This window comes from Talpa occidentalis, unplaced genomic scaffold, assembly GCF_014898055.3.
Source record: "Talpa occidentalis isolate TD23 unplaced genomic scaffold, MPIMG_talOcc4v2.1 talOcc4.14, whole genome shotgun sequence".
In the NCBI taxonomy this organism is placed as follows: domain Eukaryota; kingdom Metazoa; phylum Chordata; class Mammalia; order Eulipotyphla; family Talpidae; genus Talpa; species Talpa occidentalis.
In genome coordinates, this window is record NW_023601433.1 from 7,696,707 (window position 1) to 7,721,599 (window position 24,893).

General features: G+C 44.5%; 1 long non-coding RNA gene across 1 annotated transcript; it reads left to right on the forward strand.

Moving 5' to 3' along the window:
- Window positions 1–6,839: 6,839 nt before the first annotated feature.
- Window positions 6,840–23,425, forward strand: LOC129145821 (uncharacterized). Its single transcript, XR_008551908.1, has 3 exons — window positions 6,840–7,163; window positions 8,289–8,424; window positions 23,259–23,425. It is a non-coding gene; the product is annotated as an uncharacterized LOC129145821 (long non-coding RNA).
- Window positions 23,426–24,893: the final 1,468 nt, after the last annotated feature.

Here is a 24,893-nt window from a genome sequence, read left to right on the forward strand (position 1 = left end):
AAAGGTGCTCCTATGTCTGTCTGATTTCCTTTCTGGCTTCTCACCTTCTTAAAAGTCTCCCCACTTGGGCATCCCCTGGTGGCGCAGCAGTTGAGCGCTGGGCCGCAAGGCTGCCCACAGCATCTGCTGCGCCAGTTCGATCGCCGGCCACCGGCGAGGGTCCCACATGGCGCGCAGACCTCCCCTGCCGCCCGCTGCTCCCCTCAGCAGTGTACTTCGTCAGTCTGCCTGTTCTGTCCCCGCTCTGGCTCTGGTGAATCCTCTCACCCTCCCACGCTTCTGACTGTATCCAGTGCTTGCATGAATAAATAAATCTTTAAAAAAAAAAAGTCTCCCCACCTTGGCCGTCACCCCTCCATAGAATCTTTGCCGTCTCTGGATTGTTGCTGGTACCTGCATGTATTTAGGGAAAACTCCTCTACATCTTAATGTAGAAGTAATGATGTTCGCGCCAGCACTCAGCTCCACTGAAGGCAGGTAATTACGCTCTGTCTTTTCCAATTCCCTCTGCACTTTCTGTTTTCTCTACGTCCTATCCTAAACAGTTGTACCAGGTTGCTGGGCTGCTGTTCAACATCTGCCTCCCCCAAAGAACTCCACTTTATGAGGGAGCAAAAGGATTTCTCTTTTGTGAGCACTTTGCTGATAGGAGCCTGACGAATGGCAGGTGTGGGAGCACTCCTTTGATTTGGGTCAGGGGCCAGCTTGCAGTTAGTCTGGGGTCACTTGCGTTCCTTGCCTGGAACAAAGTCCACAAATGTTCTTTTAAAGAAAATGAGTCTTTATATTGGACGGCATGATTGACTGCCACCCTCCGACTTGGGTCAAGGCAGGCACTGACCTCAGAAGACGGGCTTGTCCGAAATGCCTTTGAGAGGACATCCAGGACCCGGCTTGGAGGGAACCCTCTGCAGATGATGGGGGCGCTGGTCCTGCTGTAGCCCACTGAGCTCAAGTGGGACTGGCCTTCAACTCCTGCCTTTTCACCAAGGACTTATTTTCATTTTTGAGCTCTCCTTTTGTTACAAGGCAGGGAGAGGGGCACCCCCAGACCCCCCAAACCTGCCTGCTCTAAATGAGTTCTGCCATCCGCTGCACCAACGCAAAACATATGAGACTTTAATGGGAAGGAACTTTAATACAATTAGGAAACAATACAGGAAAGGCAAAGAATCTAGTTTCTAATTCAAGCACCCAAAGATACCAGTCCCCTCGTGGGTAAAAGTCCACCCAAGCGGGATTGGCCCAGAGCAAGGCCCCAAAGACTGCCCCAAGTCTAAAGCATCTTCCAGTGGGGACCCCCAGAAAAGGATTAGAAACAACCAGACAAGCCTGGAGGGAAAAGAGCAAAATCAAAATCGACAAACACTGCCATTGTCACTTCCCCACGGGTCTCACCCACATCTGTGTCACCCAGTACATGACCAAAAGGCAAGTGCAGTTTCTCCACGTGTCTCTCACCTCTATGTGTCTCCTCCAGGTCTCCTTCTGGCTCCATCCTGCTTCTTCCTTCCTCAGTCTCCTCCGCAGCTTCTTCTCTCCTTTTGGGTGGGGCAGGAAACCTGAAAACTCTCCCTTTCCTGGGGACCACCCTGTTACAATCCTCTCTTTTAATTTTTATTCCACCATATCTATGGTGGCACAGATCTCAGGGCGTAGTCTTAGGAGACAGTCTTTTTTTTTTAAGGTTACAATGTATGTAAGAGAAACAACAATTAGCGGCAGCATTGTCCTTGAATGTCAGTATGACTGGAAAATAGTCCATTATCCAAGGCAAAAGAAAAAAAAAAATCTGGAGGCATTAGCCAAAATAAGACAGCAAATATATCAAAGTCACAGGGAAAAAAAAATCTTTAAATTGGTTCAACTTATGTAAAAAACAAGTTCTCTCAACCTTGATCCCAGATTGTTAACAGCATAGCAAAAGTTTGCAAACTAAATCTACTTTTAAACCATATTACCCATTTTTGCATAAGATCACAGGGCAGAATAACCGAACAACAATTTCAGCTGGCTTTGTTGGAATACTCCATATAGGATTGGAGCAAACCCTTGGCATCCGGTCCACGTAGGCTTGAAGAACAAAGTTGGTCTCATCAGACTCCACCCGGGCTTCCTCTACTCCAGGGCACCAGGGCTTTTTCATTTTCTGGGTTGTCCAGTCCTGCCAATGGAGGCAGCTTCCTCACCTTCTTTGGAGGTCTCTGGAATCCTACAAACAAGGCAGCAGGTTCTCTTCTTCTTGGTTCAGCTCTATTTAAACTTCCTGGAAGAACTCCATTGAAAGCCACACAATGAAATTCATCTCCAATTGTTTATGTTTTAAGCAGATGAAATCCCTATGGAAGTCATGCAAAAATAGACACTGACATGAGTAGTAAAAATTACTACCACTGTTTTCATACTGTGTTGGTATCAAGGGGAAAGAAAACGCAAACACAAGTTAGCTCTGCTGAAAAAAGAAAAAAAATAATAATTTCACATTGCTGCTGGTCAGTCAAAAGAAGAAAACTTTGTTGAATCAGAACAAAATGCAACAAAATTTCCAGTATTATGTCAAAACTTTGTAAAAATCAGGTGTATCTCCAACAGTCTGTTCAGACCTTTGTAGTAAAAATTTTTTAACCCATCAAAAGTTCCATCAATAGGAATCTGTTGAGGCCATTTCCCCCTATTTTTTCCAGAAACAATTTCTGTAGATATCAAACAATTAAAGTACACAATATTACAAGGCAACAATCACCACTGACAATTTACATACATATCAGGTACTGAGAGGTTGTATACACGTTTTAGAAAACCAATGTTAACATTTCTGTACATGTCAATGTTTCCCATTTTGCCAAGTGACAAAGCTTCCCTTCTAATTTTACTCTACTAGGTAAGCCAAATTGGACAAATTCATCTAATGCCTTTTCCAGGAGGAAAAGGAGAAACTTTGTGGAGGTCTCAGGAGCTCTACTGAGGTTCCTCAAGATTTCCTTAGATCAACCAAATGACAGACTACCAATTTTTTTACTTGAATTTATATTTCTGGGGAGATTTGCCATAAACATCAGAAAACAACAGCAACAACAATATTCAATCTCTATGAAGTACCGGCTTAGTTCAGTAGTACAATGTTGACAATCAAATCATAACCTTTAGTTTTTTCCTCATAATTGGAGACTTTCTTTTTCAATGTCTATAGGCACCATGTATACCAATTTTTCAACCTCTAGAAGCCAAGACAGTTAGACACAAGGACATACAGACATACAACATATAGACGGACAGTTTTTTTTTAGTTATGACATGGAATATATTACATAACTGCAGTTTTACTCCATAGGCTCATACAAAAATCTCAAACTCCAAAAAAATGTGGAGTGTTGCGGGCAGAAATCACAGATTCCAGTTGTTATCTTACAATCGTTAAGACTTTGTAAATGGGAAGAAACAGTTTTATTAATTACAAGAGTTACATGACCTTGTTTATCACTTAGGATTTTTAGTGTTTTAAGCCTTTTTATTGGAAGCCAATCCTAGGGTATCCTGTACAGTAGGATACCCTACTGTACAGTAGGATACCCTATCCTGTACAGTAGGATACCCTACAGTTTCAGCAAAAATCTCAAACTCCAAAAAAGAGCAAAATCAACAGTTAACTTTTAAGCAAAAGGAGTCATCTCTTGTTAGCCACCAAGCAGGCAATCCTTGGGTTTCCTGCAACAGAACCTGAAAAAGCAAAATTAAAGTATCAACAATTAACTTTCAATTAAAAGGAGTCATCTCCTTACTTCTGCTCGCCACTCTGGGACAGAAGCTGAAAGAGCAGATTCAACATCAAAGCACAGATTACACCTCCCCCACACTAGGGAGGGACAGCAACAACACAGGTATGGAAACCTGGTGCAGTTACATGATGCACCATGAAGAGTGTTTTCCACAACAGACCTTCCTCAGTAGGAAGCAGAAACTTAGAATCTTGTCTTCCAGCAGCAATTGAACAAATCCAGGATTGAAATGGCAAACATGCCCAAAACAAATTGTGTAGACAAAATTCACAGCAGCAAATCCTTTCAGACTCAGACAAAATCTTTTTAATTTTTTGATCCAGACTTTGCAAAAATTCAAGTTATCTCCAAGAATCCATCAAGGCTACCAGCAATTACCAGTTACTGCTTAAGGCTACTCTCTCCTTAACACCCAGGCATACATTTGCTAATTTAAACACCACTGCTCCACAGTTGGCTTGCAAAACCCCTCAGGCAGAGGTCAGGAAGTAGAAGTCAAAGCAACATATTACTGAAGAATCATTATTGCCTTTAGAAATGCTAATGAGACAGCAGAGATCACAAAAAGTAAAAAAAAAGGTCCAATGTCCTAGCAACAGGAACCTCCGAGTTTTATAAGAGCCCGCCAAGTGGCCTCAGCCGCCATCTTTGATCTGGCCATATGGTCCAAACTACTACCTAATCTTTTGAGTAAAACTGTTGCACAGAACAATTTCCACAACATCAAATCTCTTAGCAAGTCACTACAAACAAACTACACACAGACACACAGAATCTTCACAAAGCCCAAGCCAGTTTTTTCAACTGCAAATCTACATTTGAAACAAACACACTAGAAAAATAAAAAAATCACATTTGCGCTTATGGTAGCCAGTGTCATAGGGAAGTCCAAGGTCCCATAGGGTTGACTAACCACGGATGGCTCTGTCCTAAATCATGTTGGGCACCAAATCTGTTACAGGGCAGGGAGAGGGGCACCCCAGACTCCACAAACCTGCCTGCTCTAAATGGGTTCTGCCATCTGCCGCATCAACACAAAACACAGGAGACTTTAATGGGAAGGAACTTTAATACAATTAGGAAACAATACAGGAAAGGCAAAGAATCTAGTTTCTAAATCAAGCTCCCAAAGTTCCCCGTCCCCTCGTGGGTAAAAGTCCACCCAAGCAGGATTGGCCCAGAGCAAGGCCCCAAAGCCTGCCACAAGTCTAAAGCATCCTCCAGTGGGGACCCACAGAAAAGGGTCAGAAACAACCAGACAAGCCCGGAAGGAAAAGAGCAAAATCAACATCAGGATAAAAAGCTTCCATTGTCACTTCCCCACGGGTCTCACCCACATCTGTGTCACCCAGTCCACGACCACAAGGCAAGCGCAGTTTCTTCACGTGTCTCTAGGCTCCATGCGCCTCCTCCAGGTCTCCTTCTGGCTCCATCCTGCTTCTTCCTTCCTCAATCTCCTCTGCAGCTTCTTCTCTCCCTGCTCAGCTCCACCCTCCCTTGGGTGGGGCAGGGAACCTGGAACTTCCCCCTTTCCTGGGGACCCCCCTGTTACACTTTCTTGATAGAAGAACCCAAGCAAGAGAGGATTGTTTCAGTTTCCCTTCACTTCTTCCCCTTGCCTGGAGGTACCAACTGATGGCCTGCCCAGCACCCCCTCCCTAGAATTCCTCCTCAAGTCTTCTTATTTCAACAGGTCCTGAACAAGACCAGCCTCTTCCCCCACTTCCAAAGTGTGGTTCTTTCTCCACTCCCTTCCCAGTTCACCAGCTTTGCTACGAGATAGAATTTGATCACTGCACAATTCCTTATAACTAATCAAAATAAAAACGGGCAAAGAACGCTGGTCCTAAGTGTCATGTGTAAATAGTAGGTCAAACGATCTTGCATTAAATGTCTTCACATTAAACAGCAGGTGATTTCTGCAGGGAAAGTCCTTACCTAGCAAAGGAGGAAAAAAAGCTCAGAGTGAAGAAAAAAGAAAAGAAAAACTTGCCACAGAAGATGCAAAAATCCAGCAAGAATGCAATTATTTCACTTTACAGAAGGCTGGGAGACAAGTAAATCTATAATAATTCGCTTTATTCTTCACAAGTTTGCCTTCGGTGCATAGCAGTGGGGGGTGAAGGAAGCAAAACTGAAAAATAAATAAAACCAAAACCAAATCACAGGGGGGTTTCTGTTGGCTGGAAGAGAAAACGACCTGATCGATGGAATCATACCCTTCTGTACCAATAATTTGTCCGATAGATTTTCTGAAATTACCAGTTGCTGGCCCAAAGGGAAATAATGACCTTAAAATGTATTGATAACTATAGGTATCTCAAGTGCAAGCTTTAGATCTCACTGGGCAACCCAACTGAGTGCAGGGCCTTCCTAGCTCCAACCCAGACAAAGCAGGGGCTAGAACAATGGCCAGAAAGGGGACACCCTGACCCCTTACATGAGCATGGGGGGCGGGTCAAGGAAAAGATGTGCCATCCTGGAATTGAAATCAAAGTGGTTTTGACATGACATTTCCTAGAAGCAGGTTGAGAGGAAGGGTGATGAGGTAAATCCATGCACGCTTTTCAAGCATGCACTGAGAGACCGAAAGCTCGTCCTTCACAAACACTTCAGTCATTTAATGCTTTAAAGTTGTTTTTGCATGAATTAGAGGGTTTGGTGGAAGCGATGTCAGTTCCCAATACCACACTCTCGTCTCCATCTAATTTTGTCTTAGCAGCTCTTTTAAACTGCTAAATCTGGCTTTAAAGTATGATGATTTCGTTTTCTGATAGTGTTCAACAGCTGCTGCTTTGCGGAGGAGAAGCCCATTTTCCGTTTTATATCTGCAAGATGTTGGCTGCATCGGGCCAACGACACAGGCAGCTGAGGAGCATTTTGCTGCAGGCAGCAGTAAAGAGAGGACAAGGGGTCTCTCCCCCAGGCAGCTGTTTCTAAAAGCTAGGAATGGAGAGCAGACCCCCGCTGCCCAAGGCCACTCCTGCAGGCTAGGGTCATGCACTGGCCTTTACCATCGAGAGCACAGAGGTCGCTCTGCGGAGGATGAACTACGTGTAACTTGAGCACACTCGGGCGTGTTGTCCTTGAATAGAGAAGGAGTCGATGTACCTGGAAAAATCCAGCCTTAACTTGTCCTTACGAAACAGGAGGGTCCCCAGGAAAGGGGGAGGTTCCAGGTTCCCTGCCCCACCCAAGGGAGGGTGGAGCTGAGCAGGGAGAGAAGAGGCTGCAGAGGAGACTGAGGAAGGAAGGAAGCAGGATGGAGCCAGAAGGAGACCTGGAGGGGCACATGGAGCCGAGAGACATGTGAAGAAACTGCGCTTGCCTTTTGGTCGTGGACTGGGTGACACAGATGTGGGTGAGACCCGTGGGGAGGTGACAATGGTGGGTTTTGTCTTGATTTTGGTTTTTCTCTTTTCCTTTCAAACTTGTCTGGTTGTTTCTGACCCTTTTCTGTGGGTCCCCACTGGAAGGTGCTTTAGCCTTGTGGCAGGCTTTGGGGCCTTGCTCTGGGCCAGTCCCATTTGGATGGAGTTTTACCCACGAGGGGACGGGTAACTTTGGGTGCTTGATTTAAAAACTCTGTTCTTTGCCTTTCCTGTATTGTTTCCTAGTTGTATTAAAGTTACTTCCTATTAAAGTCTCCTGTGTTTTGTGTTGATGTGGCAGATGGCAGAACCTATTTAGAGCAGGCAGGTTTGGGGGGTCTGGGGTGCCCCTCTCCCTGCCCTGTAACACTTAAAGAACATCATCAGCCTTGGCGCTCCATGCAGTTTTTCTTAAGCCTGAAGGCACAAGTCGCCCATCCAGTTCAAAACTAGAAAATCTGAGTTTCTGATACAGGGTCAGGGGAAAATGCCCCCAGCCCTCTGGGTTCATCTCAGGCTGGTCAAGCAAACACACTACAGTCTGACAGATTAATAGGAGAAAAGAATAGATGGAGTTCCAAGTGCACGGAGTCAACGTAGCTGTAAATTCTAGAATCAGTGGCACAGACTGAGGCTTTATTTATTTATTTTTTAAAGACTTATTTATTTATGCATACAAGAACTGGGGTACAGGCCAGAGATGCGGGGGGTGAGAGGATTCACCAGAGACAGAGTGGGGAGCAGAATAGGCAGACTGACTGAAATACACCACTGAGGGGGGACGCAGGCGAATCAGAAGAAGTCTTCTGTGCCATGTGTGTAGCTCCCTGGCTGGGGATCGAACTCATGCTGCAGAGGCTGCGATTGCTTCATAGTGTGGTGCTTAATCCCTTGCGCCACCAGGGAGGCCCCAGGCTGAGGCTTTAGAGTTAAGCTAAGGAGGAGAGTAGGGGCCTGGACAATGGAGAATGAGGAGGGGGCCTCCCACATAGAGGGGTACCCTCCAATGGCTAAATCTTCCTCTCTATATTTTGCCCTGCCTTACAGTAGGTTTCGCCACTAAAAAAAAGTTTATTTCTGGAGACGACCCTAAAATTAGGGTCAGTCAGTTAATGGGAATTGCTTCTCCCAATGCCCACAGGGTCCCACAGGATTGACCTTAACTCCACAGCGATGGTGACATGGATTGGAAAAAGGCTGCGGTGGACATCTTGGGAAAAGCCCATCTGAACATTTTTGGGGGAGGCCAGTTCTATATGGCCCTGTTTTGGGACTAGGTGAGTCAACCCAGGATCTGTGTGTGTGTGTGTGTGTGTGTGTGTGTGTGTGTGTGTGTGTGTGTGGCTGGAGCGAAGATGAAGCTAGTCTCTCTGGGAGGAAACCACTTTCCAGGTCACCACCCTCTCCATCCAACCTGCCCCATCTCTGGGGGGACCCTTACCCAGCTCCTGCGGGTGCCTGCTCTGTCCCCCAGAGTAGGTGGTCTGTGTCAGACAGGGCTTGGCTCACTTGTGTGTCCTGCCTCACACACGCACCCTTGGCTCTATGAGGACCCTTCCCCTAGAGCTCTGAACCATCCCACTGTCAACGGGAAAAAGTCTCAGTGATCTTTAGACAAACAGATCAAAGCATGGAATTGTACCCAGGAGCAGCCTGACAAGGTGAATTCCAGAGCGAAGCCGTGGCCTTCGGCGAAACACCAGGCCAAGCTCACTTCTGGTCTGTGAAGCAGCCTGCGGCTACACCACCCTTTCCGCCCCCACTAACCACCAAGCAGCCAGATAAAGAAGTTCTCAAGGGGCCCTGGCCATCATGTCTCCACCCTGCATTCTTTAGAAATAAGGAATGATTCAGTCCCAGTGTTTGCCTCCTCAACACGTAGAAGAATTGACATTTCTTTAGGTCAAGATACCTTGAGAAATCGAAAAAATATAAATATGTAGATGAAAACCAGAGGTTCCCTGTGAGGAATGACTATGTTTTTTGACCTCAGTGCCTCGCCACTGCTTTCTTCTCTGACTCAGTCACAAGGTACATAACTGAATTTCAATTTGTGATTGAACAGGTCTCACGGAGTAAAATCTGTCAGGATGTTTCCTGGGTTCAAATCCTTACTTTGACTGTCAAATAGTCTCTTTGTCCAGCTGGCACTGAGACTTTTATTCCTGTCTGCTGGACCAATGAACTCTCCAGCCAATTAAAGGGGCGAGTTTGCAGTGTGGGGCTAAGTAAGGAGACGTGTATGGAGGATGTGCTCGTGGCTTGGTGGGTAGACACTGCCCATGGGTGGCCCAAGAATCATACCTCCCTCAAGATGGCAAATTATTGCTTCTCAACTCTACCCTCCCCAGCAGGCTGACCTGCCTCTGGGGACTGGTTATGCAACAGGGTGGTCCCCAGGAAAGGGGGAGGTTCCCTGCCCCACCCAAGGGAGGGTGGAGCTGAGCAGCAAAAGGAGAAGCTGCAGGAAGAGACTGAGGAAGGAAGCAGGATGGAGCCAGGAGACCTGGAGGAGACGCATGGAGCCTAGAAACACGTGAAGAAACTGCGCTTGTCTTTTGGGTTGTGGACTGGGTGACACAGATGTGGGTGAGACCCGTGGGGAGGTGACAATGGCAGCTTTTATCTGGATGTTGATTTTGTTCTTTTCCTTCCGGGCTTGTCCGGTTGTTTGTGACCCTTTTCTGTGGGTCCCCACTGGAAGATGTTTTAGACTTGTGGCAGGCTTTGGGGCCTTGCTCTGGGCCGACCCCATATGGATGGAGTTTTACCCACGAGGGGATGGGTAACTTTGGGTGCTTCATTTAGAAACTAGACTCTTTGCCTTACCTGTATTGTTTCCTAGTTTTTATTAAAGATCCTTCCCATTAAAGTGTCATATGTTTTGTGTTGATGCGGCAGATGGCAGAACCCATGTAGAATAGGCAGGTTTGTGGGGGTCTGGGGTGCCCCTCTCCCTGTCCTATAACAGTTACAATGGAACACAGCAGAGTGCCTCCAGGACCCTGTCTTCACATGGTGGCCAACACCAATTGAGCTCATTTGCTGTCTGTTCCCTATGGGTTGTTAGGTATTAAAATGGCCCCTGAGGATGAGTGAATGAAATCCCCTATTCCCTAGAGTCTGGCCAGGGTCTGGTAATGTCTCCCATTGGCTCCTACTCGCTCCCCAACCCCCCTCCCCCAGAGCCTGTTGCCACTCCTTGCTCACCATGTGTCTTGCTAAGATGCCTTCCTTTCCAGAAGTTACAGACAGTTGAACAGCAGTGGGCTAAACTATTATGGAGATTTTAAGCTGTTGGATCGTTAGAAGCTCAAATTGATTACATCTGAGCTCGAGGATTTCAAACAAGAGAACATGGCGCTTGAACATGGCTAGAAAATGTGGTGCTCAATAGGAGTGGGTTTGCACGGAGATGTCGGCTTTGCCCCATTTACTCCAGAATCATTCATTGTATCCAGGTGTAACAGGGTGGTCCCCAGGAAAGGGGGAGGTTCCCTGCCCCACCCAAGGGAGGGTGGAGCTGAGCAGGAAGAGGAGAAGCTGCAGAAGAGACTGAGGAAGGAAGCAGGATGGAGCCAGGAGACCTGGAGGAGGCACATGGAGCGTAGAGACACCTGAAGAAACTGCGCTTGTCTTTTGGTCGTGGACTAGGTGACACAGATGTGGGTGAGACCCGTGGGGAGGTGACAATGGCAGCTTTTATCTGGATGTTGATTTTGTTCTTTTCCTTCCGGGCTTGTCCAGTTGTTTGTGACCCTTTTCTGTGGGTCCCCACTGGAAGATGCTTTGGACTTGTGGCAGGCTTTGGGGCCTTGCTCTGGGCCAATCCCATTTGGATGGACTTTTACCCACGAGGGGACGGGTAACTTTGGGTGCTTGATCTAGAAACTAGACTCTTTGCCTTACCTGTATTGTTTCCTAGTTTTATTAAAGTTCCTTCCCATTAAAGTCTTATATGTTTGTGTTGATTGATGCGGCGGATGGCAGAACCCATGTAGAATAGGCAGGTTTGCGGGGTTTGGGCTGCCCCTCTCCCTGTCCTATAACACAGGGTAACATGAGTCCTGGCCATGGACTCCCCCTCCTTCTTTGAGGACATTAAAGAGATTTAATTGGGGGTGGGGCATTTTATTAAACTTTTCTAAGATGTTTGTTTTCCTTTTTACTAATTATATTTTCATGGTGATGAAGCAAAGCTTCTGAATTGACCGAACAGAAACGAAATCATTTGACTTAGAATGTTTGCATATTTTGCAGACACAGTTAGCATCTTATCAATTGAAAATAAGAGTGTACATTGGCACAAAAGTGATACTTTGGAATCCGCAGACTTAAGAGTGATTTTTTTTATTAGTTATTCTGGGTGATCTAAGAAAAGTCACTTTATTTATGTCTGAAGTTGTTGATCTATGTATTTTTTAAAGATTTTTTTATGCATACAAGAACTGGAGTGTAAGCCAGAGGTGGGGGTATGTGTGTGAGAGGATTCACCAGAGACAGAGTTGGGAGCAGAATAGGCAGACTGACTGAAAGACACTGCTGAGGGGAGCCGCGGGGAGACTGGAGAGGTCTGCTGAGCCATGTGGGTTGCTGCCTGGCTGGCGGGGGATCGAAGTTGTGCTGCAGAGGCTGCAGAGTGCTTTATTGTGCTATGCTTATCCCCTTGTGCCACCAGGGATGCCCTATTCATCTATGTATTAACAGGCCTGGACTGCACTAAACGATAATCTTTGCCTCCTACTAGCTCTAAGCTTGTAGGAGTCATTGATGCTATTTTCTTGTTCTAATAGTGGTAATGATTGGGCCTTATGTTTTTATACAACATATCCATTGAAACTTAGAGTCACTCTAACAGGTAGGAACAAGGAATGAAGTCTCCTTGCCAGCTTAGAGCTTGAAAAGAAAAAAAAACAACAACAACAACAAACAATTAGGGAATTCATGAATTACCCTTCTGAATTACCCACTCCAATTTCAAAAATTAAACATTGGTTTATGGAAGTCATTCTTTCTGCCTTCATCACAGGTGTTAGCATCTGAATATGTTGGCTGAGCTTGGCATCCTGGTGTGAATTGATAGTTATGCAGCTTGTTGTTAAACATATGTGTTTGCGTGTAAACATAAATATGTATATAAACACAGTGGGAGGTAGCAGGGGGTACTCAAGCAGCAGGATGAATCAGAGAAAGAACAGAATTACCCATTAGCTAGGAAAAGGAAGGAAAGACACCTCTCATTTATTCATTGCCCAACATGTGCTGCTCATGCTACCTTAATTAATCTTCACATCCATCCTATGTGAAGTACATGTTAACACCCATTCTGCAGATGCAGAAACCCAACTTCAGAGAAGTTCACTGAACAGGTCAAATATTTGAAGGTTGGAGTCTAAATTCTCAGCCTGGCCTGTCTTCCCACTGCATCCTTAAAGGATTCCTTCCTTTGTCCGTCGCCCATTCCTTTGGCACGTGTTTATGGAGCATGTAGTATGGTTTAGACAGTGAATCAAGCTTCACACCACTCTTTAGGATTATAAATCCAACATCCTGGAAAACGTGACTCCTGTGGAGGGAGGAGTAAGAACAAATGAAAGGTGAGGGGAGAGATGTTGGGGTGTGCTGGGGCATGTTTAACATCAAGGCCAGGATTTGTAGCAGTGACCATATGTACAAAGGCCAGAGAGAGCTTCTGCAATGATCAGCGTGTCCAGGCCACTTGTGGGAAGAGTCTCCTGAGAGACTGGGCAGTGCCAGCACCTTCTGTAGTGCAGCTGGGAGTAAAAAGTTGGAAAGGCCCTTCCGATCACTAAAATAAGGGTACCTGGGTCCCTTCAGATGCAATCATGTCTACTATTTGCTGAGAGCATGATGCTTTTCAAGATGTATTTCTCACACTGTGTTCATTTACCTTTTGTTCTCACAACCCCATGAAAAAGATGTTTTGCAGCTAAGGGAACTTTGCCTCCCGAGGCTGAACACTAGTGTCGTCCATCTGGAATGTGGAAGAATCATCTTCCAAACCCATGTCTGTCACCCTATACACTGGCTCAGAAGTCAAGCATGGCTACAAGGACCCCCTTTGTAAGTCTGCTTTAAGTCACTTGGTTGGTGCATAATAATGAGACGAATGCTCAGTTCTTCTTCTGGTTATTCCAGTTAATAAATACGCCCCTTAGGTTCCAGGCATCCTTGGTCAAGTGCAGGAATGCAAGCGTGTTAACAAGGCTGAACTTGAGGGCACGAACCCAACCATGCACCCACCAAAGTCTTCAATGGGGCAGCAGTACTGTGGCTTCCATATTCCAAAGCCATTGCTCATCCCACACAAGCAGGGATCCCCCTTTGGGAGAATCAATACCCCACACTCATGAAAAAATGAGCCACTAAAGCAATCACCTTCTCCTGCACCCACACAGACTGGGAGGAGATATACAGGCAGGAGAGAAAACACAGTCTCTTGTGAAATTAGCATCTCCAAACAGGCTTTTGGGGTGGCCATGTCGGGGGTCTCACAGGGCAGGACAAAGTGTGAGTGAACATAGGGTGGGTGCACAAGCAGGCAGACACACCCCACATCACAGGTGAGAGAAGAGAGCAGATCATTTTTTGCCCAAATAACAGAAAAAAGGTACAAGTAGTTGCCAAACAATGAGCGGCAGTCAGCATGGCTTACATTCTTGCTATTGCTAAGTTCTCTGCTAGTGACTACACAGGAGACAAAGGTATCTAAGTCTTGATTCTTCTCCTGCAAAAAAGGTCTAGAGAGATGGAAATAGAAGGACAGATTAATATAGATATGTAGGTTGAACTACTTTTTTAAGAAATTGGGTAAAAATAAATCTAACCTATATTTAAAAGATTCAGAATTTGAAGTATGATTTCTACTGAATGTGTGTCACCTCGGCACCATATAAAGTGGAAATATTGTGAAGTTAAATTAACCTAAGGGAAGGACAGGTGTAGTCCCCTGTTGATGGATATTATAGGTTCTCCAATCTGCTGCTATTAGAAACAAAATATATCTTTAGAATAAAGTTCTGGAGGGCCTCCCCAGTGGCGCAGCGGTTGAGCGCTGGGTTGCGAAGCTGCCCGCAGCCTCTGCAGCGCCGGTTCGATCCCCAGCTGCTCCCCGGTCACCGGAGGAGGGTCCCACATGGCGCGCAGACCTCTCCTGCCGACTGCTGCTCCCCTCAGCAGTGTCCTTCGGTCCTTCTGCCTGCTCTGCTCCCCGCTCTGGCTCTGGTGAATTCTCTCACCCTCCCGCGCTTCTGACTGTACCCAGTGCATGTATAAATAAATTAATAATCTTAAAAAAAAAGAATAAAGATCTGGAGTAGAGTATAATTTAAAAAAAGAGAAAAGAAGAAGGAGGGGACTCGAGAAAGGAGGAGAAAGAGGGGCGAGGGAAGGAAAGAGTGGGTAGGAAGGGAGGGAAAAAGAGGGTGCAGAAATCTCAGGAGCACGCCAGGCCCTTTCGGGCCTCAGTGGCTCCCAGAAGGATAGTGCTGTCTGGCTGAGACAGTCCTCATCTGCCATTCATCACCATCGGGTCCGGGGAAATCGCCTCCAGCTCTTCCTCCAGCCTCTTTTCTGTTGTAGCCACTTTGAAGAGCCTTAACACGTGTCTGCCACGGAGTGCCAATTGAGTTGATACTATTGCTGTCATTTTTACTCAAGGAAAGTAGGTGGAGTAGTGGTGAGGGGGACTGATGGAAATTAGAACAGATCAAATTGGAACCAAGGATAAAAGTCATAAATTTGGTGTGTTTTTTTAAGAGATGAAGACAGAGGTTAGTCTTTTTTTTTTTTTAAGATTTATTTATTTATGTATACAATTGCTGGGGGACAGGCCAGAGGAGTGGGGGGGTGAGAGGATTCACCAGAGAGAGTGGGGAACAGAACAGGCAGACTGACTGAAATCCACTGCTGAAGGGAGCAGCGGGCGAGTCAGGACAGGTCTGCTGCGCCATGTGGGTAGCTCCCTAGCCAGCCAGGGATCGAACTCATGCTGCAGAGGCTGCAGATAGCGTCATATGTTGCATCTTAACCCCTTTGTGCAACCAGGGAGGCCCAAAAGTCATTAATTTGTCAGGGAACTTTCATCGCTGAAGTTCCTTGCTTTTGTTTTGACTGAATTTAGGGTTACCCTGACTTGTCAGTCAAGATGTCAGGCAGCCAAGGTTGTGTTTAGAAGATCATGTATTCCAGGTACCTCCCTTTCCATATTTAAAAATATAAAGAAAATATATCCTGGTTGAATTGTTTTGACTTAAAGACAGATGAGATTGAATAATTTCTCTTTTGAAAGATCAAATGAATGCTGTCATCTTTATCATCTCTTGCTTTCACAAGGCACATTTTATTTATTTATTTATTTTTAAGATTTACTTATTTGTGCATACAAGAACTGGGTAAAGGCCAGAGGAGCAGGGGTATGAGCAGATTCACCAGAGACAAAGTGGGGAACAGAACAGGCAGACTGACTGAAATACTGCTGAGGGGAGCAGTGGGCAAGATAGGAGAGGTCTGCTGCGCCATGTGGGTAGCTCCCTGGTAGACCGGGAATTGAACTTGTGCTGAAGAGGCAGTGGATATATTCATAGTGCTGAGCTTAACCCCTTGCGCCTCCAGGAAGGCCCCACACATATTTTAATATCTCAGATAATTTTCTATATTTCCATCCCCTCCCTTCATGGCACCTTGGTGAAGTGCTAAGGCAGACAGGTCAGTTCTTACTGTCTTAGTTAATCTTCACAACTATATGAAGCACAATTTTCCATTGCACAGATAGAAGGACTGAGATTAGACAAGGGATAGCTTTAAACACTTTGTCTTGAGGTTGTTTTAATAGCATCATTTATGTTGCATGATTACCTCTGCATTTTTCCTCCATAACAATAGTTCCACTTATTGTATTTGATAGTCATTACTTTAATACATGAGTTAGCATAGCTTAGCCAGTGTTAGTCTTAGAAATATTTTTCCATTCAAATAATTGCCATACTATATAAAATATTGACTTGTGTTTAAGAATTGGATACACCCAGTACTCCTCTAAAATTCTTGTAATTTCTAAAATGGAAATGTGTTCACAGCAACAAGGGAAAGCAAATCACAGTTCCCAACATGAAGTTGAGCATATTCTTCTTTGGTAAAAGAACAAAGACATGGTAAAACTAAATAACATCATTAAACAGATTTCAGAATGTGTAATCTCTTGCTTCTCACTACGTATTTGAGTTTAATAAGAGTGTTTGTCAATCGCGCCACATTTTTAAATGAAGTTGATCTCTTGTTTCCCACATGGGAGCAGAATTTCTAGGTCAATAGGCCCTTAAATGTCATAAATTGAAATGTATATGGAAGATGACACTTGTCAAAGTTTCAGTGATCAATTTAGGTCCAAATCTGACTTGAGAACTGAAAGAATCAGAATCAAATTGATGTATGAGATCAAGTCCAGGTTTAGCGTGGTGACATGGTTAGCAGAATCTTTCAGGGGATAAAGCTTCAGGAACCCCTAAGACACTGACATTCCCAGGCCTTGTCATTTGTCACGGATGGATCACTTCTGTCCTCTTAGCCCTGTGTTCATTAGGCTTTTGATTAAGCAGCTGGGCAGAAAAAAGAGAAGTACTGACATTTCCTCCTTTAAATTTCTGCAACTTGGCCTTATGATGCAATTCTTCAAGAGTGGGAGGTCAGATGCCAGTGGAGACCAAGCAGCGGGTTACGTACAGAAGCAAATCTCCGGGCCATCTACAAGCAAAATGAGCCCCAATGCAGATGTAAACAAACAATTCTGGTAAACCCCCAATCACTGATATCCAACACTTAGGATGTTTAAGTCTTGAAAGAGAAGGTTGTAAAAATGACTTGAGTTTCTGGAATACAGGAGTGATATGGTCGTGTACCCCTGGACAGCACTGCAGGCAAAGATGGATCACACTTGCCTCTGTGGTTCAGTGGACTATGCCACTCAGCCTCAGGCTGTGGTAAGCTGTAGTAACTAGGTTCCTGTTATTACACTCTGTGCTATTCACACAAAAATTGCCTCACGACACAGTTCTCAACAGCTATCCCTGTTGTTAATGAAGCCATGACAGTATTCTCAAAGTAATAATAACTATCTTTAGGGTGTTTTCACTAGGTGGCACACATTTAATAAGACTTTTAATTATCACAAGGAAATGCACAGAGGCTCTCAGTTAGTTGTTGGCATTCCTTCCACTGGACAAGGTTGAGATCACGGCAGAGAAGGGCTGGGCTGTCTGACTCCACACTTTTTGCCATGCTCCCCACCCTCCACCTTCATGTGCCCCCTAGGACTTCATGCAGCCGGACATATAGAATTGAATTGGAAGAAATACATGAAACTTAGTACCTTCATATGTCATCAAAATCTAGCAAGATGATAAGGTCTTCCTCAGCAGAGTATTTCCAAGGAAATATCTTAGATTCACATGTCCTAGAATTGAAAAATAACTTTGCTGTGAGGTTCATTCATTTACTAGTGAATTAAAAATATGTGTAATTGGTGCCTACTCTGCCAGATTTGCTCTGGCATCTGGAGGTAACAGTGGTGAAAGAAACAGACAAGGTCCTTGTTTTTCATGGGCTTTAATTCCAGTGGGGAAGAAGGCAGCTGGTGTCAAGGACTATAAAGGAAATAGACAGACCTATGAAGTAGAGATTTATTTGGGGAAGTGTTTTTCAGTGGGGTATTCGGGGAAGATCTCTCTGCTTTGAGTGACACCTGAGTTGAGACCAAAACAACAAGAAAGAACCAGGCATGAGAAGAGCTAGGAAAAGCTTTCCAAATATAGAGGAAACAGGGAAAAGGCCCTTAGGCAGAAAGCACGTGGGTATGATCAAAGACTAGAAAAGAGGCCAAGTGGCTGGCATGTCCCAAATAAGGAAGCAGAGAGGCGGCAGGGACCACATCAGGCAGGACCCTGGGTCAGCAGTCTAGTGCTTTCTGAGCACAATACAAACCTTTGCAATATTTTAAGCAAGAAAATAACAATACCTGATGTGTAGGCTGCTGACAGAAATGTGATCACCTCATGAGAAGACATGGTTTTAAATAACAAATGCACACACATGCACACAGTCCAGGTTACAACCGCAGGGAGCCATCAAAATGGAGAGATTGGCAGAGTAAGGGATACAAATGTGAAATAATGGGAACCACTGTCCAGTGAAGAAAGAGGACACCCAAATAGAGCCTCAGGGGACTGTCTAGGAGAGCACACAGAAGGATGCAATGATCAGTTCTGGAAGTAAAGGAGTGCAGTTAGGAAAGAAACTTTCTAGAACGTCAAGGCAAGGTAGAGCACATTGTCCCGAGAAGGTAATCAGTAAATTCAGTGTCTCTAGAAATTCCACAACAAAGGAGTTCGTAAAATCGTTCAGAAGAACAGTTTTTTTATTTTTCAGGAACACTTAGTCACCTGATATATATTTTTTTTCAGTCACAACTTGGTTTATTTCAGTTATCTGACTTTTATTTGGACTTATTGTGGCTTATTTCACTCCATTCTTTTTGGTATGGCTGTGGTTGTCATGCATTAGCCTTTTGTTCAGTGGAAAAGATATGCAATACCATTACCACGCAGATCCCTTGCATCCCGAAGAAGCAGACTCTCCCTCCATCCGTGCGCTTTGTCCATGGCCCTCTGGTTGCTCCCCACCCCCACGGTCTCTCTCTGAGCAGCTCTGAGCCATTCCTGTCCCAATGCTGGCCCCCACAAAGTCTTAGCATCGTGTCTCTACAGTTTCACCAGAAAGGGCCCTGCAGGGGGGATTTGGATTTTCGGTTGCCTCTTGGAAGGCTCCCCAACAATGTCAGGGAAAGTGGATGCAGGGATAATGGGAGGAGGTGGGAGTGGAGGAAGCTTCTTAGATGACAGGTTGCTGCATCCGGAACCCTGACACTTGTGAAGTACTCTGTCAGGAACATTAAGTATCCAAAAGTGATAAAGCTTCAATTTGCTAGTCCATTAGACTAATTACTGCAATAATTAAGTAACTACTTGATTAGAACTAATGGGTACCTAATTATCCAGGAGAAAAGTATCAGGTGGCAATTATCAGGTGGCAATTAATAGACTGGAGTTAATGTCTTAGCAATGTCTTTGTATGAATTCATAAGCAAGGTAAAGAAAACAAACAATAGCTTATTAATATTTATTGGTGCCACAGTGTTTTTCAGCTTGTTTCATTTACATAGAACCAATTAGTGGAAAGCCCGTTAGAGTCACAGGATATAAAGAGAGGGAGGGAAGCAGAGTTAGCTTTTTAAAGGTACAGGAGCTCATTAGCAATAACCACTAACATTTAACCAGAATCAACCCTGATTTTAGCTTTGTTGCTGTAAATCTATGGAAAGGGGATCACACAGGTGAGAAATCAATAATCATGGTAAAATCTGCTGGAAATTGACTAATATATTGAACTCAAAGGGCTTATTAAAGATTTTCCTTGGTCCACTGGATATCTTTCATCTCTTTATTTGACTGCTACCTGTAAGGGGCTGGGGAGAGGCAGAGGGAAGAGATGTGAATTACTAACAAAGAAACTTTTCTTGTGACTACATAGCACGTAACAAACAGCCTTAGACTTCTCACCGTATGAAAGGTTCATCTCTTAGTCAGTGGGTGTCGAGCACTTACTAAGACTTGCTGCTGATAGCAGAAAATATTTGTCATCAAAATAAGATGTTTAAACAAGACTTCCCTCTGTGGCCATGTTCTTCTGTGGGGTAGAGACCTGCCTTGTACAAAACCACTTTGCTAGAAAGCATTAGACAGAGTTTGAAATTTATCACTCAAGTTTAGAAGAGAAAAACAAGTCAGCTATTTATTTATTTATTCTTTAATTCAGGAAAACATGTGGCCTGGTTGCAAGGCTTCCGGCAAACATAAGAAGAAGAACCAAACTGTAGGATCACACATGTGAAAAACCCTATCCCTCTGGAATATTCTGAATCCGGCATTTCAGCTGTGTCATGAAAATGATCACTACACATTTATTGTTTTCTTTTATTAATTCAGTGAAATCTTTTTTCCTGGACAACCACTTTTAAAAATTCAAGAGAGGTTTGGACCTGTGTTAAATTTATTAACATTTTAAAAGTCATATAATTAACCCTGTAGTAGAAGAAAACCCCATTTACTTTTATTTTATTTCCTTGCCCAGTATAAATAATTGAAATGGGTTTTAATCATATTTTCGGGAAAAAAAAAACAATCACCTTATATTAGAAAGCATACAATGACAAATGGAGATAAATCTAAAATTTATAGAAAGGGAGCATTTGCATAAACTGCAGAATCCAAACATATAGGGTATTAAGAGTAACAATTGTGGCGAGGGGCATGAAAAATTCAACTTTGGTTTTGTGGTAGGAAGCTGGATTCCTAACATGATTAAGATAATACATCATGCAACCTTCTCTTATTAAAGGCGTAATTGTCGTTAGGACCAGAAGAGGCGTCTCTGCTAATCTAGTTTTATATATGTACAAATATGAAGAGAAGTGAACTTGAAGACGCTTGCTTTTGGTGATCCATAGGCATTTTATTAATGTTTGAATAATAACCGCCTAGAGGGCCTGTTATAAATTAAAGGGACGGATGGAGATATAAATTTTTATGAGGACTAGTTATACATTTCCATTATGTGTTTAAAAATGAAGGAATTACTGTGAGCGCTGCAGCACTCACATTTATTTGAGGTGATTTGGACGGGACGGACGGTGGATGAGCGCCACGGTAAGGAAGATGTATCTGTCCCTCTGAACAGATACATCATATGTCACCGCAGACTCTGTTCTACCAAGACATTGCGCCACTGCCGAATCTGCATGATTATTTCTGTGACAATACAAGTGACGGTCGAGCTCGAGGTTCAGGCCGCTTCAGGGGGTTTCTTATGGTTAAATCCTGGAAGATTCCGCTATTATCTAGCTGCTAATGCAATATGGGGACTCAGAGATCATGGAGAGCGATTCTGATTTCTCTCTGGCTCCAGGGAGGCTTCCTAGGGTTTTTCAAGGGCCCAGATGCCTACAGTTGAGAAGCAGACCCCACTAAATGACAATCATCCTTTCTTCATGTCTTCCCGCGCCTTTCAACATTGTCCTAGGTTTTGTGGATGGAGTGGGTTTATGAATTGCCATCCTCTATGGACTCTCACTCCCAGGATTCAGGAAGATCCCTGGCAGATTTTTTTTTAATTTTATTTTTATAGTCCCCATACAATTGCAACCCCTTTATTTTGACCCCAATCCCTCTTTTCCCTCACCCCCCATAGTGTATCTCTGGTTCATAGTTGTTTGTTGATTTTGATTTTTTCTTTCTTATAGCTATTCTTTTTCCTGGTCCCTTATTTAGGTTTTCTAGATTCCTGCTATGAGTGAGACCATCCGGTATTTTTCTTTTTCTTTCTGGCTTATTTTGCTGAGCATGATCCCTTCCAGCGCCATCCATGTTGCTGCAAATGGCATGTGTTTATCTTTTTTGAATGCTGAGTAATATTCCATGGTGTATATGGACCACATCTTCTTGATCCAGTCATCTATTTTTGGGCATTTGGGTTGTTTCCAAAGCTTAGCTATTGTAAATAGTGCTGCTATAAACATAGAGGTGCAGGTGCTCTTTGGAATTGATGTTTCTGTGTCCATGGCAGATTTGTTCCTGGGCTCACATGATGACTCTCATGTGCACGTGCACACACACACATGCATGCACACACAAACACACAGTGCATATATACATGCACAGGTACACATGCATGCACACACCACATACCTGTACACCAACATATGTGATGCCTGTGTGTGCATATGCACATCCCACATATACACACCCATCTAAGTGCATGTACACACATGCTACACACACACATATACACACAAGCATAGACTTGTGGATGCAACCCAGACTCTAGGTGCACAAATGCACAGTATGATCAAATACTGCTCTCCCTATAGCGCCACCTGAATTTTAAAGTCAGGCAAGTCTACGGTTGCGCCCCAAACAGAATCTCTGAAGAGTGTGATTTGAGAGAGCTATTCAGTAAGTACCTTCAGTTTCCATATGTATAGAATAAAAAGTCCCTCTAGGGCCTCCCCTGGTGTTGCAGGTGGTTGAGTGCTGCGCTGTGAAGCTGTCCACAGCTTCTGCAGCACGGGTTCGATTCTGGCCAGCCAGCAAGGGTCCCACATGGCACGGCAGACCTCTCCAGTCGCACCTGCTTCTCCCCTCAGCAGTGTATTTCGTCAGTCTGCCTGTTCTGTTCCCCATTCTGTCTCTGGTGAATCTTCTCACCCTCCCACGCATCTGGCGTGTGCCCCGGTTCTTGTATAAAATAAATAAATAAATCTTTTTTTTTAAAAAGTCCTTCTAGGTACTGGGAAGACTAAATGTCATTTACTTTCAGTTGCCTATCCACAATAGGATCGTAATGTCTATTCTTTCGCCAGGGCTGCTGTGAACAAAGTGCCACAGACTAGGTGACTCACAGATATTGATTGTCTCACAGCTGTGGAACTGGGAGTCTCACATGAAGGTGTTGAGGGTTGGCTCCTTCTGAACCCCTTGGGGTCTGTTCTGTGCCTTTCTTCTTGGCATGTAAATGACTGTCCTGCCCACTCTGTCTCTGCATCGTCTTCCTTTTAAGGATGTTTCCGTGTCTAAATTTCCTTTTTCTAAAGGGCACCAGTCATTTTGGGAATAAGACTCATCCCAATGACCTGATTTTAACTGGTTAATCTCTGGACAGACCCAACCTCCAAATAAAGTCGCATTCTGAGTCCCAAGGTTTGGGACTTCAACATATGACTATCAGGATAGGGGACACGCGCACAATTCAATCTGTAACAAAACATTTGATGAATAAATACATCAACAAAAGAACAAAATCAATGATCTTGTGACGATGCAAGAAAAGGGGTGCTCTCATGCCCACACTTTATTCTCAAGTCATCATGCCCCTACTCAAGCTCATCTAGAGATCTGGGTAAAATTCAACTTTCCATATTGCTTAGGTTACCACTTCCTCTGGCATGGTGATGAGAAAATGGTGAATATTTTTTTCATTGCAGATTGACAAGAACCAGAGTTCTGTGAGAGAAACAGGGATGCAAGCTTCCGGGGGCTGGGCCACCCAGTGCCCTTCTTCAACATTTCCTTCCAGCCCTTCTGTGGCAGTCCCTAGTGAAAACGATCATTGCTGGAATGATTATAATGATGACCAAATAAAAGAAATATGTAGAAGAAAATCAGAGCTCTTGTTGTGCTGATTTTAAAATAGACCATACTATTCAAATGCATCTTTTCAAAACCCAGAAAACTCCCTAATCATAGGGCTATTTGAATTTAAATTCCAGAACATCAGCTCTTCACCAACATGCTGCTATTTCCCAATAGTAGTGATGTTGTTAAAGGATTACCTGAGGGCTGTGCAGGCTGCCTGGGGAGGCCTGGGAGTAGGGTGTGTGCGCTGGGGGTGTCATCGCTAGGTGGTTCATCAGGACCCAGGCTCTGGAGTTTTTTGTTTTTTGTTTTTTATCTTCAAATGGTTCTTATTATTGGGACACAAAGGAAATCACCCCATATCCTTCTCGGTTCTTCTTGGGCCGGACAAGTAATCAAACCAACATCGTGCCCGTTAACAGAGGAAAAGCAATCAATTTAATCCCATTCATGTGGAGCATTTACATGGCAGTAAGTTCTAAAGAAGCATGGAACTGACCAGGGATATTGATCTGGCATGTGAGGACTAGGGGCATCAAGGAGAGAGAGGGGACACCTCACCTGACAGTCAAGGATGGGGTGACCTCATCCCTACTCTGACAGTCAAGATGAGATTTTTTTTAAAGATTTATTTATTTATGCATACAAGAATTGGGGTGTAAGCCAGAGCTGTGTGGGGTGAGGATTCACCGGAGACAGAGTAACAGAACAGGCAGACTGACTGAAATACACTGCTGAGGGGAGCAGCAGAGGTCTGCTGTGCCACATGGGTAGCTCCTTGGCCAGCCATGGATGGAACTCGTGCAGGAGAGGCTGTGGATAGCCTCACAGTGTGGTGCTTAACCCCTTGTGCCACCAGGGAGGCCCTCAAGATGAGATTCTTAGACAGAGAGGACATGTTCACTGTTAACCTACACCTAGATGAAGCCCCCGCACTACATTCTTCTGGGTCATAAAAGGGAGGACACAGTGATTGCTTCTTCCATTAGGAGAAGGGCAAAGGATTCAGCCAAGGAGAAAAGCTCTCCTCGGCCATCAGGGCCCTCAGCACTCTCAACTCAATGCATCTGCATTCTCAAAGTGCTGGTAGAGACCTCTGCAGGCTTGTTGAGACTGAATAACCTCTAGTTCCCATACCAGGGGGCACTCACTGGAAAAAATCTACTCTGGGCCATTGAGAAAAGACTACCTGGCTCCTTCCAGGGACCAACTCCACATTATGGAAATCCACTTACATGAAATGACTCACAAATAGTTACGAACCTGGCGTTATTTTCATATACAGACCTGAGCTGGTGCCTAAACTGTCTCATAGCCCTGGAGACTGGGCTATGAGTCTCCAACAGACGTCCTCTAAATTTTATGTTCTAATTTCATCTTCAATTTCCAGCTGTGGTTCAGGGTGAGCTGTGTTGCAGCAGAGGTTCTCAGTGGGCACTGGATGGTGCTCTTGAAAGCAGAAGTGATGGCAGTTCCTGGGGGGC